At 45.0% G+C, this 16,350-nt stretch overlaps 1 protein-coding gene across 2 annotated transcripts in view; it reads left to right on the top strand.

Annotated features, from left to right (window-relative positions):
* The window catches only part of unc5cb (unc-5 netrin receptor Cb), a 164,712-nt gene that overhangs the window by 97,424 nt on the left and 50,938 nt on the right, over window positions 1-16,350 (top strand). The window lies entirely within an intron of this gene.

Here is a 16,350-nt window from a genome sequence, read left to right as displayed (position 1 = left end):
CAAGCCAAACTCCATGTTAGCTGATGTGCAGATAACTAAATCACTAAACCTAAATGTCAGACTTTGTTTAGAAACATTTGCCTCAGTGGCCACCTGTTAATCTGTATTTAGCTGAACGGGACATATTGATCCAGACATCGATTGTACCTGCAGTGGACTGTCAGACGAACTTGGCCTAACTACACTAGAAAGTTCCAGCTAAACAGGATTAATAGATTGGGGGCATTTAGAGGCTTTTTTCAAAGCTTTCTGGCTTCTTTCAAAAAAAAAAAAAAAAGCAGACGACGAAGAAGAAAAGAAAAGAAAGGGGAAAAAAATAGGGACGGGGTGCGTTTTTACGATGACAAAGAAGCACACAATTTAAAAGCTTGGAGAGCAACATTGGCAGGCCACATTGTGTCCCCTTTTGACTGAAGTAACAATTTGCGGAAAATCCATGAGCCGAGCGTCCTGCAGGCAGGCTTAGCTAACCGAACAGACAGATTTGAGAGGAGGGTTTAAACGCTACAGCTTCGAGCGCTTTTTTTTCAGCCTCGTAATCATCTTAACACGTGTTAGCACCGTCACCATTAACTTTATCCTATCTATAACTGCTTCTCATGCCTACAAGAACGCCTCAAAACGCAGGATAAAACGTTGAACGGGGGCCATAATTCAGACGAGTGCATATGTTCAAAATAATGACCCGAGTTAGAGCCCATGAATGTCGTGAGAAGAATTTCACACTATATCTTACATTACAGCTTGTTATGTATGTGACTTATCCAACAAAATAAAAATCCTAACAACAAAGTCTTTAATGGGAGAAAAAAATTGCTGGCTTCAGGCATATTTAAAAAAATTCTGGAGTAGTTGGAACAGTTGGCAGAGTGCAGATAAGGAGGCTCTTTCAAGCCCCTCTGCTAGTTTTCAAATGTAGGTTTGGATATTTCCTACAGGCTGGCCTGTCTTCAAATACTTCTGAAAGCATGCGGAATGGCCACTTGGCTTGCTGGTGCTGCAGGAAAAGTTGGTTGTGGGTAAATTCGCTTTTTCAGACGGTAGCACAAATAACACCAATGTGCTTGCATAAGAAAACTGAACAGAAAGTAATGTTGAGTCATAACTCAAATGACTCATTTAAAGCTCTCCCAGGACAAATGTATAGATCTGTGCTGCGGAAAACGCTCACCTTCTTGCTGTAATTAAACTGAGCTGGACAGAGGTGAGTAGTGACTGTATCTACTGTTTGTCCTCCCAAACTTTCAATGAAGGCTTTATTAAGATTTGAATGGATTGTATGTGATTCATTCTGTGCATACAAATGATACGGTATTTAAGCTATGATGAGCCTTTCTGAGAACAGCAATCTGCTTTTCACTCCGTTCCATTTCAGTTCTTCACATTCCATTTTAGCACTTTTTTTTTCTTTCTTTTATTTCAATCTGTTCAGTTGGTTTAGTTCCCAAGCTGCTTTGCTGTTGCCCACACCTCTGACTTTGGAGCGCTAGCATTTTATTTTAGAGTGAAATGAGAAAAATACAGCCTAACAAACTTCAGTTCCTACGCTGATAAATGCTGGATGAATACAGTTTCAGAAAAAAGTTCTTAGTAGTTCTTAGACGACTCAAAGAACCATTCAGACATGAATGTTTTTGGAAGAAAATTATATATATATATATATAGTTGTGGTCCGACATTGACACACATTCACCATAGACATGAATGTCACAGCAGTATTGGGCTTTCAGTGAGTTCTTCAAACTGTACTTTCTCTTTTTCTGAGGCAGAATGGGTGACAGCACACATCTTGAACATGTGAAAGTGTTGAATGTATACATACAGAACATCTAATCTTTGGTTAAATGTCTAAGAGCAAGTTGCACCTTTGGGTAGCCATCAACAACCTTGCAACAGAATTCTGGTTGGGTATTTGACCAAATAATAGAGTTCAGTTTTTTACATTTATTTTATACCCACTGTGGAAGGCCAATTACCCAATCTCAGATCATGTGAACTCCCCCTATCATTAGCAATGCCCCCGACACTAGGTTGGTGACAACTTGCACATGTCCCCTCCAAAGCCAACCACCTTTTTGTAAACTGCCACTGATGCAGCATCGCTATGTAGCCAGTGCTCGTGGAGGAAGCACAGCTCTCCAGGTCTGATACACATCCAAAAGTACACTAGAATGATGTGTGGAGAGAGCACAATGGGCCACAATCAACTCTGGCTGATGATGGCAAGCAGCGTGATTCAAACTAGCAATCCTCGGTTCATAGTGGCAGCGTCTTAGTCCACTGGACCACTCTTTTGTGATATTTTTGATAGGGTTAATAGGTCCCATATTAAAATGGCCTTCAGTGAATGAAAAGAAAGCCTCATTGTAATTGTAATGGGTCTTGTTAGGTAACCTGGTTCCCACAACCCCAGTCTGTACTACAGGCCCCAGCACACCTGTGGTTTTAGCCTGCTCTTCTCTATCAGACAGACTTTTCCAGCATGGCAGATGACAGGTGCTTGTGTGAAGTGCACCGCCTTTGATTTGCCTCTGTAAAGGGTCACGGCTCTCCCACAAATGGCCAGTTAAGTGACTGGAGCTCTGAAGCTCCTAGTACAGGTGAAAGTGCTGACAGAAGTAAGCAGCCCACAATCAGCAGAGAGCTCCTCACATCTGATTCCCCAAAGTGGAGAGACCCTTCTTGTTCAAAAGTGGAGAACCACCACAAGCACAGGAGCACAACCTCAGGCGAAGGCATTTAAGCGTTTTAGACCCTTCCAGAAATATACCATGTGTTTTTGAAATTCCATCACGGAATCGCACACTGAATGGATTTTTTTGTGACGGTGGGGGAATGTGCCAAGGGGTTATAGCAATTTATAGCAAATTCATTCCAGCCAGCAGGATATGTGATGGTTTTTCCTTGTTTGCACTGGTGTCGTCGGAGCGTCGCAGTCGAAAGCAGCTTATTGTTGCGTTAGCTCATGCACACCTGGTTGATGGCTCTCTCTCCTCCCTCTCTCTCTCTCTACCTCTATCTCCGTTATGACGGGCAGCGTTGCAGAGAGCGCAGATCCAGCCAGAAGGGCCATAATGAGAAGTATAGCAAGTGGGGAATGAAATTACACGGATCACGCAATGCAATAAGGACTCTTTCTCTCTTCGGCGGAGTAAACAGGGCGCCTCGGGGCCGCCGAGCGAGAGTGCTAGACAGACGTCCTTCCTTCTCTCCTCGCTCTCCTCTTTCTCCCTTCACACACACACACACAAATACACGCATGCAAGGCCTCCCCATAATGACATTTTGCGCATTTGTGAAGTACCCGATCGGCCTGCCAGGCAATTACATCTGGCCTGAGAATGGGGCTCGGGAGTGTGCGTCAAAAAAAGAGAAGGAAAAAAGGAAAGACAACAAAATTCGATTTATTCCCCTCGCCGTTCATTAATGAGATTGGCAGAAATGTTCGCGTACTCGCTGAGAGGTCGTCAGCAGCAGCGAGGAGGCACAAGTGAAAGTTTTGCTGGGAGGATGGGTGCTTACTCGCTTCTGGGGAGGAGGGTGGATGTGAGGAAAAAGTATAGGAGTTGTTCATGTGCTGGTGCTAGAATTGGCCCTGCGCATCTGCTGCCCTGTTGGCAGGAGAGAATGCCAGGATCCGGCTGATCTGGGGGCCAGTGGCGGTTGTGGTGAGAGGCAGAGGCTGTATGGGACGGGGTTAGTGCAGGCAGCCAGGACCCTCAGGATCAGCCGGCTGAGTACAGTGAAGGTGCGTTTGGCGGAGGAGAAAGCAGGGGCTGGAGCCAAACTGCCAGACTAGACACTGCTCACCTCAGCTCTGCGCTTGCAGAAATGATCCAGAGCCCATTGTTGGAGGGTTTTTTTAATAAGTGAAAATGCAGCTGCTAGTTCAATTTAACCCCTTCAACTTCAAGAGAAAGATCCTGTCTTACTACACCAACAACAACAACATAAAAAATGCTTTACTGGGAAGTTAAAAGACTTCAAATTTGTTGAAAGTGCTGTAAAGTCTGTCAGTGTTATTTCTGCTTCCCTTCGACACATTTGATGAGTTAGTAACCAGTTTAAAGATTCGTTATTCTACAACCAATAGAAGGGCTAAAAAACTGCAGAACTGCCACTGTTGGGCCCTTGAGCAAGGCCCTTAAATCCTGGGATGCTGTAGCATAGACTGATATTTTTTATTTATTATGATGCTTGTATTTAAACTGCATGTATTACAGTACTGGCATTAATAAGCCTATTTTATGCTCAACCTTAAATACAGATATGGATATGGACAGAGCCTTCTGTGGAAATCGTGGGAGCAGTATAGCCAATAATTGAAACACAGCCACTACCATATGGGTATGATGAAGAAGACACTCAACAGAAAACAAACATATGGTAGAAATTTGACACAATCAACTTTTGACTCCGAACTGCCCTCTAGTGGATGTACTGCTATCCATGCCAACGTAAATGACGCATATAAGTATGTGGGCAGTGACGGTTACAGCGTTTTTATTTCTTTTTTAATATATAAAGTGAGTATAAATGAGCCTTGACTAGTGCTAGCTCTACTAGGCTCTTTCTTTATTGTGCAAAAAGTTATGTTTTTTTAACGATCCAATCAGGAGTGTTTCAGAGGACCAACTGCATCACATTTACTGTCAACATAATTAGGAAGCGATGAAGGAATCACCCAATCATGTTCTGATTTCCAGTGGTTGAGACCAGGTTCCTGAGAACACAAGTATACATCTGGTTCTTCAAGGAGGCCTTGATACATTACTGACTATGAATACAAGTGTAGTGTCTAACCAGGATCCAGTCAGATGTTAGAACGGGTAAACAGCAGTAGTACACGGTTAACACTATTCACTTCCAGGTAAAATATATTCTGATGTCTGTTTCAAGCTTCACATGAAGCTTATAATGTTTTTTTTATGAGCTGCAAGCATCAGTATTTATTCTAGAAGAGCCAGATATGTTCCAGCGCATTGCTTGGCACTAGCACATTACCACAATCCCATATGGGCACTAGCAAAAAATGAAAGATGTGACCCATCACAGGCCCGAACTGAAGGCCGAGCTTGAATAGGCATGGTTTAAAAGTACATGCTGTAAATAGTTTGATAATTTACCGAATAAGTCGAAGTAGTTGCTTAAAAAAATAACGAGCCGACAGTTAGTCTAGAGAGGGGTTAACGTCTTCTCTCCTTTTCTCTCCTTTGTACTTTTATTTTCTTTCTCTTTCTCCCTCCTTCGTAGCCCGTCACAGGCGGTTTTGTCGTAGTTTCACAAATTGCCCAGAGAGAAAACAGATGGGTTGTGGTTGCGGTTGCATATGCATTTACAGAAGTATGCGACGATCGCTCGTGGAGAAGAGGAAAAGCAGGGCTTTCTCCCAGCAGCAGATGGAAGTCGAAAGAGAAAGAGGAGACATGCTAGTTGAGCTTGAAGGGGAAAACGACGCTGGTTCCCGTTTGATCCTCAGGGTTACTCATCCTGCATGCAGGGAAGAAAAACAATCTGATTAGACTGGGATTATAGTCAAATGCAATCGCCCATTGTGCTCCTGTGTTGCTCATACACTCCATGCTTTTGCGCGATTCAGACCCATTGTACCGACAGGAGTTCACGTCTGCGGTACGAACCCCCAGCCGAACAAAAAAAGGCAGCGCAAACCCAGCTAACGTAAACCTTTCCGTTCTCCTCTGATACCCTAATTTGTTTCCACCCTTTGTGTAAGCAGAGGGATTATCAGCATTTTATCGCAAATGAATTCCCTGAAAATGGAGTATGATCGTAATTACAAACATCATAATCTGAGATTACGCGCTAGCGTCCCCCCTTTTTGCTTTATGAGTTTGGATTGTGTTGTCCACGGGCAATCTCCCTTGCAAATGATTGGGATTATGTAATGACGGAGGGGAACATCACTCAAATGTAATCACAAACGTGTAGCTCTCCACCAGAGCAATGCATTATGGTAATAGCCCTCTGTGACGAGGCGGACTTTGCTTGCATTCAGGAATGTCACCTGTAGTTGAGGCAAACCCCCCTCGCTCCCAATGCAAATGCTCGGCAAGTTGTTTGTCTCTGAAATGAGGCTTATGAAACGCTTTGTTTTGTAATCGCCCAGACTTCCACCTGGTACCGGAGCGGAGCGCTCGGATCATTCGTTCTCTCCCCGTTGCTCAGGAGGCGCATAACCATGCGGGCCAACTGGATGAAACGAGAGGCCGCGACTCCAGCCGCTCGGAAACGTATAAACTCCATTCCAGGAAGTCCACGTCTCTCATGGCTTCTGTCTTGACAGATGAATCCCTTGCTGTTTTTTTTTTGCCCGCCTCAAACCCTGCACATGGCTCAAGCCGGTGGAACCATCTTATCTGATGCAGCACTTCCAAACCCATACAAGGAAAAACAAGCAAGCTGCAGACATTTATCTTGGCACGCTCCTCCCCTGCACATTATGGACGGGGCTCGGGCTGAAGAGCGCTGAAATACTGGGACTGTGGGTTTGGTTTTTTTTTTGTTTTTTTTTAGAATAGCACAGCAGTTGGGTCATTGGGATGAATCATGCACTGTGAATACACTACAGCCGTCCATTCAGACGCGGGGACCGGCTAACTGCGTTTCCTACTTTCCCATACACTTTTAATGGGCCTAATGTAGTGCGCGGGAAAGATGTGGGAGAATGTAAACAGGGACGTTATTAATGTTATTGTAGTTGGTTTACTTATTTCACCCGCTCTCATTTCTCTCAATCCATCAGCTCCTTTATAAGCTGGTGTTCCGACTGCGGGGTGGGGGAGTCAAGGATATGGACTTGGCAACCCTTTGAGGAGCTTCCCCATTCATTTCCCCCCATGAACTCTTTTATGTTCTCTAAAAGAGCTGGAACACAAGTGAGCGACAGTTTTTCTCTTTCTCCCTCTCTCTTCCACCCCCTCCCTTCTGTGACCCCCTTTTTCAAGTGCGGCATCCTGGCAAGCCAATAAAATGGACTTAAATCTGCCCTCTGAAAGGAGGCTGTATTTCTGTTCCTCTTTCCCTTTTCTCCCAGCTCTTAGAGACACTTGTCAGAGCCCTTAGATAAAGATAGGGTTCAGAGGTGATGGCATGCCGGCGCGCTGGCAAACCCGTTGTCATGGCAGCAGCGTTTTGATTCAGGCAGTTGCCGGGCAAGCCGGGGTCCTGCCGAGCGCTGCTGGGTAGAGAGGCATTGGCACACTGCGGGGTAGAGGCCTGACCCATTTTACACAGCCTAGGAGATGGCTGGAGGAACTTCCAAATCCTCACTGTATGCCTCAGTGTGATACTGCTTGCCAGCTTTAACCATTTGCATGCTCTTGGAAATTGAACCGTTCTGTTCTTCCAACGCTTTTGACCCTTAAGCGCTTGAGGTGTGCTCAGTAATCTCATGTATTTTAAACAAAATAAACTGATCAAAGGAACTTTACCATTAGTTCATCTCAAATAGCTGTTAATCTGAATTCCAGTCACTGTGCATTCCCTCAGCATCACGACAACAGCACCAGAGGCTGAGGCAGCATTGTACATTTTGTTTACCAAGGTATGGGCTCAAGATACCATGAGCGATACAACACAGACCGTAGTTAAGGTCAGACTTTGTACCCTTATGGTACACTATATTCCCTTTCTCTGATGAAACCTGTGTATTTGTACTTTCGTAACCTACCGTTTTAAAATAGACAAATCAAATCAAAAGCTTAGAGTCAAGACAGAGTGAATGGGGGCAGCACAGCCTAAAAAGATTACTCCAAAGCAATATTGTACAGTCATGCTTACTAACGAAAGGTTCTAAAGACATGCCCTTGAGGATAGCACCCCAGCGGCTGAGATTGTAGAACTGAAACTCTTGACAGGTTTATTGCTTTTTATTCCTTTGACACGTTTGATTTGTTATTTTAAGCAACATAAGGTTTGTTATGCTAAAATCACCCGAGTGCCTCGTAGGTTAAAGACGTTTGTGCCTAGACACCAGTATCTACATCACTAGGAAGCCTGTATGAACCCTGAAACTCTTTTAGATGCTTGACTACACCTTCAGAGACGTCTGTGTGGGAATTAGAAGTCTTGTGTCTGGTAACCTTATTCCATCAGCCAAACAAAAATCCCCTAATCAGGAATTTCTCTACGGAGCTGTTTCGGTAGATACAGCCAAGCAAGCATTCCTATCAGTTAGGACTTCAGGAGCAGTACTGAAGGTCTACACTCAGCGGATCAACCACCCACATCATTAGGGAGTGACCAGAGGAATCAACAAATTGTATTTTGGATGGGACCTATTTTATATGACCAAGATTTATCACTGTAAATCCCCGATCCAGGCATGTTTTAATGGATCGGCTATTTTAATCCCAATCCAATTCCGAGTCTTTGTTGTAACCATGGTGTTCAGAGCACCATCTGGTGTCTCAAGGCACATGCAGCGAACATCAGGGCCCAGCCGGCAGAAGTGCAGACGTTCTCAGGAGGTAAATAAAAGAGTGGAACATGAAAACAGACCATAATATCTGAACCTTAATGAAGCTCTCACTGAAACGCTCTGTTTTACCAGCGGGAGAACCGGAGAACCGCTCGCCTTTCTCTGTTTTTAAACCAGCACCTCAAGCACAGCAAGAGAGCATTCAGAACCATGTGGAGGCTAATGCTAATGCTAATACACACACATATATGCTATAGATACCCCGATTACACACAGCACATTCACACCAGTAGACCAACAACAACAGATATCAGTCCAGAGAGTGTACCACCATACACACCTGCACACACACACACACAGTGACTCGACTACGGTGTTGTAAAGGAGCTGGGAGCTGATTGGTCAGGGAGGAGAGTCAGACTGGATTAGAAGATGGTAACACATCTATAAAACAGTCACTTTAAGAACTGGGACAGAGAGCTGTCTGATTATATGAGCGGCTTTTAATGAGCAGCTCTTCTTATCCAAACCGTGTGGCTGTTATTAATACGAACACAAAGATCGGATTTGTGTCGGCTGATTCTCAGCATTAAGAGACGGGTAATCAGATCGGATCAGTGGCAAAAAAAACCCTGATCAGGACATCGCTAATTTCAATACACTAATCACAGTTATTGTGGGATTGATTTATAGATGAGTGGATGTAGATATGGCGGTGGGTGAGAACTACACTTACATAGTATGTAGTGTTGAGTAAAGCAGAGGGTTCAGCCGAGTTAGAAATGCTTTTGGTTCCTTGACTTTGATGCTTCTTCCAGAGGACAGATGTGATGAGAGAGACTGAAAAACAGAGGCACGGAGAGCGCATGCGGGAGAGAGTCTAATTTCACAGCTTCAACAGCGTCTAGCCCTGTTATAATGAAATAGACTACTGTGCGCCGAACGTTATTTAACGTCAGTAGTTCAATTACAACTCTTTAGTGCTTTTATCCTGTTATCTGCCGTTTTGTTTTGTTGAGGTTTGCTGCAGTGTACGTCTAAGGGGAGTCGTTTTTGCTGAATTAGTGCATTCATTGTAAATGATTTGCAATATTAATGAGGCCCCAACAAACTCCCCTTTTTTTCCCCGAGAACCGCGCAGCACCGCATCAGTTAAGCATTCACAGTTTATAAACAACTCCAGTGTTTTAACATCCGCTGGAGAATTCCCAGTGTTTGCTGCAGCGCGGAGAGTGGATTTCGATCCCGCGTTCCTCTACACCGCGAGTGGGAGTTGTTTGTCGGCCTGAACTCGCGTTCAAATGATGGGTGAGGGTGTAAAGTGCACACTGAAGTGTGCACTCGGCTGTTCAGGTCACCCTTTCTCCTCCATGTGCGGAGGCAGGCTTTGGAGAGAAGGCGAACCGAGAAGGAAACGTGTGTGTGTTCATTAGCAGGGGCCTCAGGGCAAGAGCTTGAAATATTCGACTGAACCTAAGAACCTGACTATTCACGTCAGGTTCAGTTGAGTTTGGCTGTCTTTTCTCAAATACTTCTCGGACTTGGGTCATGTTCACATTTCACGTGTAGGTTTTATAAAGTCCATCTCGCATCCTAGCAAATGTAGCAAAGCATTAACTCCTTGGTTTACAGCCGAGGTAACACTTTACTTGGACGGCTTATTAAAGATTCCTCGTAGATGCTCACCTCACATTCAACTGAATGCCTATTACATGCAACTGAACTCAAAGCTGAATGTAGATGATTCTAAGGCCTATTGAAAGTAACCCCACACCCAACCCTAATCCGAACCTCAGCCTTACCCTTTTAGGGTTAGGTTAGGGTTCGGTTTAAGGCTTAAGGTTAGGTAAGGTTAGGATTTTGCTTGATTTAGTGGTAAGCATATTTAGAGCTGGTAATCTATAAAGATTAATTCTTACATATCCCAGAGTTCACTTATTTATATCAGGGGCATTTACTTAGTTATATCAGGGGCATAGCTATATCAGCAACACACTACATGGCCACACTGCCTCATCCACCGTGAGTTATTTAACGTTAGTACCTTCGGTTCTACATTCTGTGGATCTACATATGCACTCTGAGCCAGCCAGTATACCTCCTTGTAAAGTCGTTCAGCTCAAACAAAGTTCTTATTTGGTAGCCATTCCACCTTAAATGATAGTATGCAACTCTTTCACCATTTAAGGTGGAACAATAAACAAGAATCTGAGTTTTTAAGAAGATTTGAACTTCTTGTAGTAGCCTGTTTGAAATCACTGAGCTAGCACTGCTTTAGCTGCTGGAAGAGGAGCTAATACAAGTTTACGTTCCCGGCATTTGACTGCTGCTCTTATCCAGGATGACTTACATTTAAATCAGGTTACAAAGATAGAAGTGTAGTAGTGTTGTTAGGGGTCTTGTAATGTGGTGTGTTTGACTGGATGGGGTATCAAACCCTAGTCTGCCATGAGGAGGGCAACTACACCAACTGAACTTTGCTTTAAAGTGATATGACATTCTGGTGGCTTCACGCCGAGCTCTGAAAATGTAAATACTATGTCGCTGAACTCTGGCTGGTTCTGTATCTCCCAGTGGTCAGGCTGCCTTTCTGTAGTGAGGTTGAAGGATTGCCTAAGTGGACGGCTGTGAATGTACTGTTTGTGGTGTGTGAGTTTGAGATGATTGAACTAGTGAATAGGAGTGACTGAATGGGAAAGTCATGCCTCTGATTCTTGCGAGTTGAGTCCTCTCTGTGACTAAAACACAAGCCTAAGTATTTTTTCCAGACTTCTGGCAAGACGCAGCCCTTCAGACACTGAAAAATAGCTAAAGTGACAGTTTTATTCAGAATATTGTCAAGCTACTGTCGGATTTGGTTTCTAAACATGACGCTCTGGGTCAAGTCGGGTCAGAAAATCTGGAAAAGCATGTTCTCAAGCTGTATTCAGATCGGGTTCAGGATTTCATTCCAAACTTCCAAGTCCTGTCCCATTGGCTGCCCAGACTGACGGATGGACAGATGTCAGAGAGTACCCCGAACGCCAGTCATTGCCAAGCCACAGCTGAGTTTTGGCTCAGTCTAATGGATCCGACCTTTGCTCCTCCACCAGAAACACAGACAGTCCCAGCTGAGACATGAAAGAAGAGATGTAGTGAGAGACTGGCTCCTGTAACTGCTGCAGGTTTGGACTCTCTTCATCAAACCCCTTCTGTCATCAAACCTGCCTCGTTCTCTGTCTCTGCCTTTTTTTCACAGTAAAGGCTTGGCAGTTTCATCTGTTTCTCTCAGCAAGGCAAGGCCAACGTAAACTCATTCAGTGTCACGGCGCAGATATCCATCGCACAAATAATATCATGCGCTCCGGCACATTCCGAGGTATTAATATTTATGCACATTGATTTGGCCCACATTTCCATAGTTTTGCTCCCAACAGATGCCAAGCATATACTTCTGCAGTTTGATTGAATCCTTCATAACTTCTTTTTATTCCTTTATTTTTTCTTTATTTGCCTTCAGATGAGATTTTCTCAGCAAATGATAAGAACAATAAACTTGAGGGGGTGGGGGAGAACACGGTGCACTTGAAAGCTGAAATCAACAGTGGCTGAATATGAGAGAAGTTTGGTTAGACCTGTTCCGCTGATGCGGCAGAGAGGCCAAAACTGCAATCCTTAGAGATCACAGCTTGGGCAGCAAGTGCCGGAAAAGCTGCCTCAGTCTTTTAAGTCCCCTCCTGCTGTTCCCATCTCCTCCCCTCTCGCCATCCATTTTCTCCTTCTCTGTTTGCTGCTGCTCCCCATTCAGACTTGTGCTGTTTGACCACCGAGGGACCGATGAGGGCAGCTAACTGTATGATTGCTGGGTTATCCAAAGTCCAGCTTCGAGTCTGTGAACAGTCTTGAAGAATGGATCTCGTGCGGGTCCTGGAGTATGCTTGTTGTGATCCAACTAGCCAGCTAATTAGCAAGCTCTTCCTGAGTAAGTTTGTTAGAAGCAGATTTGGAGCGTTGGCCTTGACCCACTCTGGAGCCTGAATGTGAGTGTTCTAATGCAGCAGGCTGCCCAGATCTGTGTACAGGTGAAGTGCAGACAGTGCAGGAGTCTTCCACTCTTCCAGATTCATTTCCAGCCAAAGCAGTTTGTACCCAATACAGCCTCTGAGAGTTCTAGATCAGACAAAGCAGTAGGTTCCCCCAAGAGACCAAGATGAAGTGAGAACTGCACATGCTGGCCCCGACTCTCCTCAGTAGTGTTCGATTTCAGACGAGGAGGCCTGTACGTTTTGGGACCTCCATCACAGAGTAAAAGCTCGACAGCCTGACTTTGTTTTCGCTGTTGCACCGCTTTGATACACATCAGACGTCCCCTTCCTGTCAAAGGAGGCCGTTCCTGGCCACGTTAAGTGACAAACAGCACGAATAGCTGGGACACTCCAGCGGCAGGGTTGGAAACCACTGCTGCGCACACATTTCGATGGCGAGGCCAGTCAGCTCCGCGACAAGCCGAGCAGAACGGCGGAGTGACAGCTTCGCGTCACGCTAGCGACAGGCGTGGCTGCTCACAGAAGAAGAAGAAGAAGAAGAAGAAGACAAGGAGGAGGAGGAGGACAGTGCAAAGAGATGGCGGAAAAGAGGGGTGGAAAAAAGACAGACGAGAAGGCGGACGAGGTGAGGCCGCCTCGGTACACCTCAGCAGTCTGCTCGACCTTCAGTGTTAATTAGGACATCTGTGCACGGGCCATCCAGAGAGGGCTTATGGCTTCGCCTCTGTCTCTTTCCTCGCAGCCAGTCTAGAGAGAGAGAGCCTCTCATGCCTGGCTCTAACAACACCTATTAATCACCTCTCTCTCTCTCTCCCACTCACACTCTCACATTGTGTGCATGTGTGTGTGTGTGTTAGAGAAAGAGAGAGAGAGAGAGAGTTTTTCAGCCTACTGTGTCCTGGCATTCATGGACCTCTACTGTGGGCTTTGCATCCCTGATTACAGTGGAGCAGAGCACATTCGCTCAGAAGTAGCTCAACCTTCGCCGAGAAATAACACCACGTCCTCATTTGCCTCTCTTTTATTTTTCACATAGAAAAAGGAGCATTATAGCTGATTTTCCAGATGAAACATTTTTACTGCAGTTTGGACTTTTTCAGTGTTTTTATTATGTTTTTTTTTTGTTGTTTTTTTGTGTCTAAACAGGGTTGTTATGAATTTGCTTCTTGGTTCTCCCCAATAAACCCTGTTCAGAGTCGGTGGTGTGAATTATTCAGAAGAGAAGTGGAGAAAAAGGATGAGGGTTGAAATTATCGCCCGTCGTGGCTCCCATACAGCGTTTGCATACATTCATACCACGCCCGCCTTGCTGCCTTTCCTTTGTCCTCTGGTCCACACATCTGAGCAATATGGAGGCGATTAAAGCGGGAGCAGATTGGAGCAGAAACATTTTCATTTCATTTCTTTGTTTCGGGGGGCCTTTCATCTTGAAAGCATCGCTGGATCTTACCACCCCATTACACCCGAAATCACAGGCCGGCGAGATTGCTGTTGTGTTTTTTGATGTAGTTTTCCCAGCCATAAGTCAAACCCTGGAGGAGACATCGCTACGGTCTAGTTTCAGGCCCATGTGGCTGAGGGAGTTGGGTGGGTGGGGGGGGTTGTGTGTGCTGGAGGCAGACCGCGCTCGGTTAGGCTCGGAGGGGGTGGGAGGGTGATGGTGTTGGTAGTGCTGGATCGGTTGTTGGAGGGGGGGGGCTTGCGGGGTTATTGCAGGATCTCTCCTGCAGACTAGCTTCCTGTTCTGATCAGCCCAAAGATTATTTAAATGCTCCTGCCATTTAAAGCAATCACAGCGCTTCATTAGATATTAATGTGGGTTTGCCTTGGTCTGCACCGTGCACTCAATCATGCAGCGACATCTAACTATCATGTGGTGGCATCCGAGCACACACACACACACATAGACACACAAGTACCCCTACACACCCAGCTGCTCAAAATTAAATTGAAGTCAGTATCTCGCGATGCAGCCAGAATCTAATAATTGGCTCCTAATGTTTCTCCTTATTCATGTAATGACCATTTGTTTTAATTTCCTGCAGGAATATTAGTGCTAATCAGGGAATATGCATGCGCGCCCACCACTACCCGCTCCCTTTCCTCCGTTATCTAAACCGAAAGCGCGGGCCTGAATCCGGCAGTCGAAAGGAGAAGACGGCACCGCTCCGTCCTACTCTGTTTACAGTATGACCTCTCCTTCTCTCTTGCCTGCGCTCTCTCTCTCTCTCTCTCTCTCTCTCTCTCTCTCTCTGGCTCTCGCGCTCTTCCTCTCTTTGAGGGTAAAAATTCCACTCTTTATGACAGCTGACATGTGGCAATTTCTTCTCCGTTAATGACAAGAAATGTGCCAATTATGGCTATGAATGTCTTGGTGACAATCAGGCAGTAACGAGTGCAGAGCATCATCTATGTGGGAGGGATAGAGAACGAGAGAGAGAGCGAGAGAGCGAGAGAGAGTGGGAAGGAGCCAGAGAAAATGAGTGAGAAAACGGGGGCATAACAAAATGAGATGGAAAAGAGACACTTTTCTTCGTACACATTGGTGCGTGGCAGAGGGGATATCGTAGACTGTGTGTGTGTGTGTGTGTGTGTGGACAGGAATACATGTGGGTGTGCTGCTATGTGAGAAAGTCAACACGTACATGCTACAATTTCCACTCTCTCGCAGACCCTGATGCTGTTTTTCCGTGATTCTGAAAACAAAAAAGGGGCCTATTTACATAAATACTGAAGACACCCCTCACCAATGTTGGACGTACACTCGCGAGGCGCGAGTGGTGCAGTCGCGTACCAGTGGGCACGTTTTCGCTCCTCTGCCATGGCGATGTCTCCTGTTAGCAGAGTGGAGAGAAGGAGAGAGACAGGATGGAAAGAGAGAGAGAGAGAGAGAGAGAAAATTCAGTTTGATTTCCTGCTAGCAAGCAAAGTGAGGCCTATGACAGGCTAATACAGCTCACAGCACTCTTGAGAGAAACTGTCCGTTCCATCGTCTCCCTACAGACTTGGCGACAGACAAGACAGCATATCTGCTCTGCATTTGTCGAGCGCTTTCGGCCGTGCCAAAAACGCTGCTTCTTCCCTTTCCATTTTTAATTAAGCGCCCGCACTCGGCAGCACTTGACTTTTGAACCGAGCCCTTGATTATGAGGAGGAGTCGAACCACCCGTTCTTCCATGCAGGCCAGCTCTGATTATGTGCATTGTTCTGTTTAATGGAGTAGCTTCAAATTCAAATCAAATTTGCACATTTTACCCTCATATTTTAAATGTAGGCTAGCAGCCGGGGATATGTTTGGTGTCCGAAGTTTGCTTCTGTAGGTTAGCACTGGAGCTACGAGGTTAACGTAGCTGACAAATGATGAAATCAGTGTTCTAGTTCTAACAGTTCGTTGTTGAGCAGAGATGGTAAGCGTTCTCGAATAGACCTGTTAAAGTGAATTCTGACACTCTTTGGCATGCTGTTGTCCAGGGGTGAAGAGTTGGTCTGAGACATTGGGGGTGGAGGTGGCAACATTGGTATTCCATTAGATTCAATGCAAATTCTGTGAGAACAAGAATTACCATATGGAATGTACTGCTTTATGTGTCGGTAGTAAAATAAACAAACTTAAGTAATATCATCAAGTGCTTTCTGTGTAGCAATTCAGTTTTATTCATATTCAGTTATAGCTGAATGTTATCAATTCTTAGTCTAATGCTATAAAATCATAGCCCTAATGTCATCAAGTATTAGTCTAATACTATAAAAGCATAGTCTAATACTATCAATTCTTAGTCTAATGCTATAAGTCTAAAGTCTAAAGTCTAATTAGTCTAAAGCATAATGTAGTGCTTTCAGTTCACCAGTTGTATAGCCTGATGCTATAAAATCAGTCTAATGTTA

The sequence above is a fragment of the Salminus brasiliensis genome, chromosome 16 (assembly GCF_030463535.1).
Source record: "Salminus brasiliensis chromosome 16, fSalBra1.hap2, whole genome shotgun sequence".
Lineage (NCBI taxonomy): Eukaryota > Metazoa > Chordata > Actinopteri > Characiformes > Bryconidae > Salminus > Salminus brasiliensis.
The sequence above is the reverse complement of the archived record's forward strand: the minus strand, read 5'-3'. Positions and strand labels throughout refer to the sequence as shown.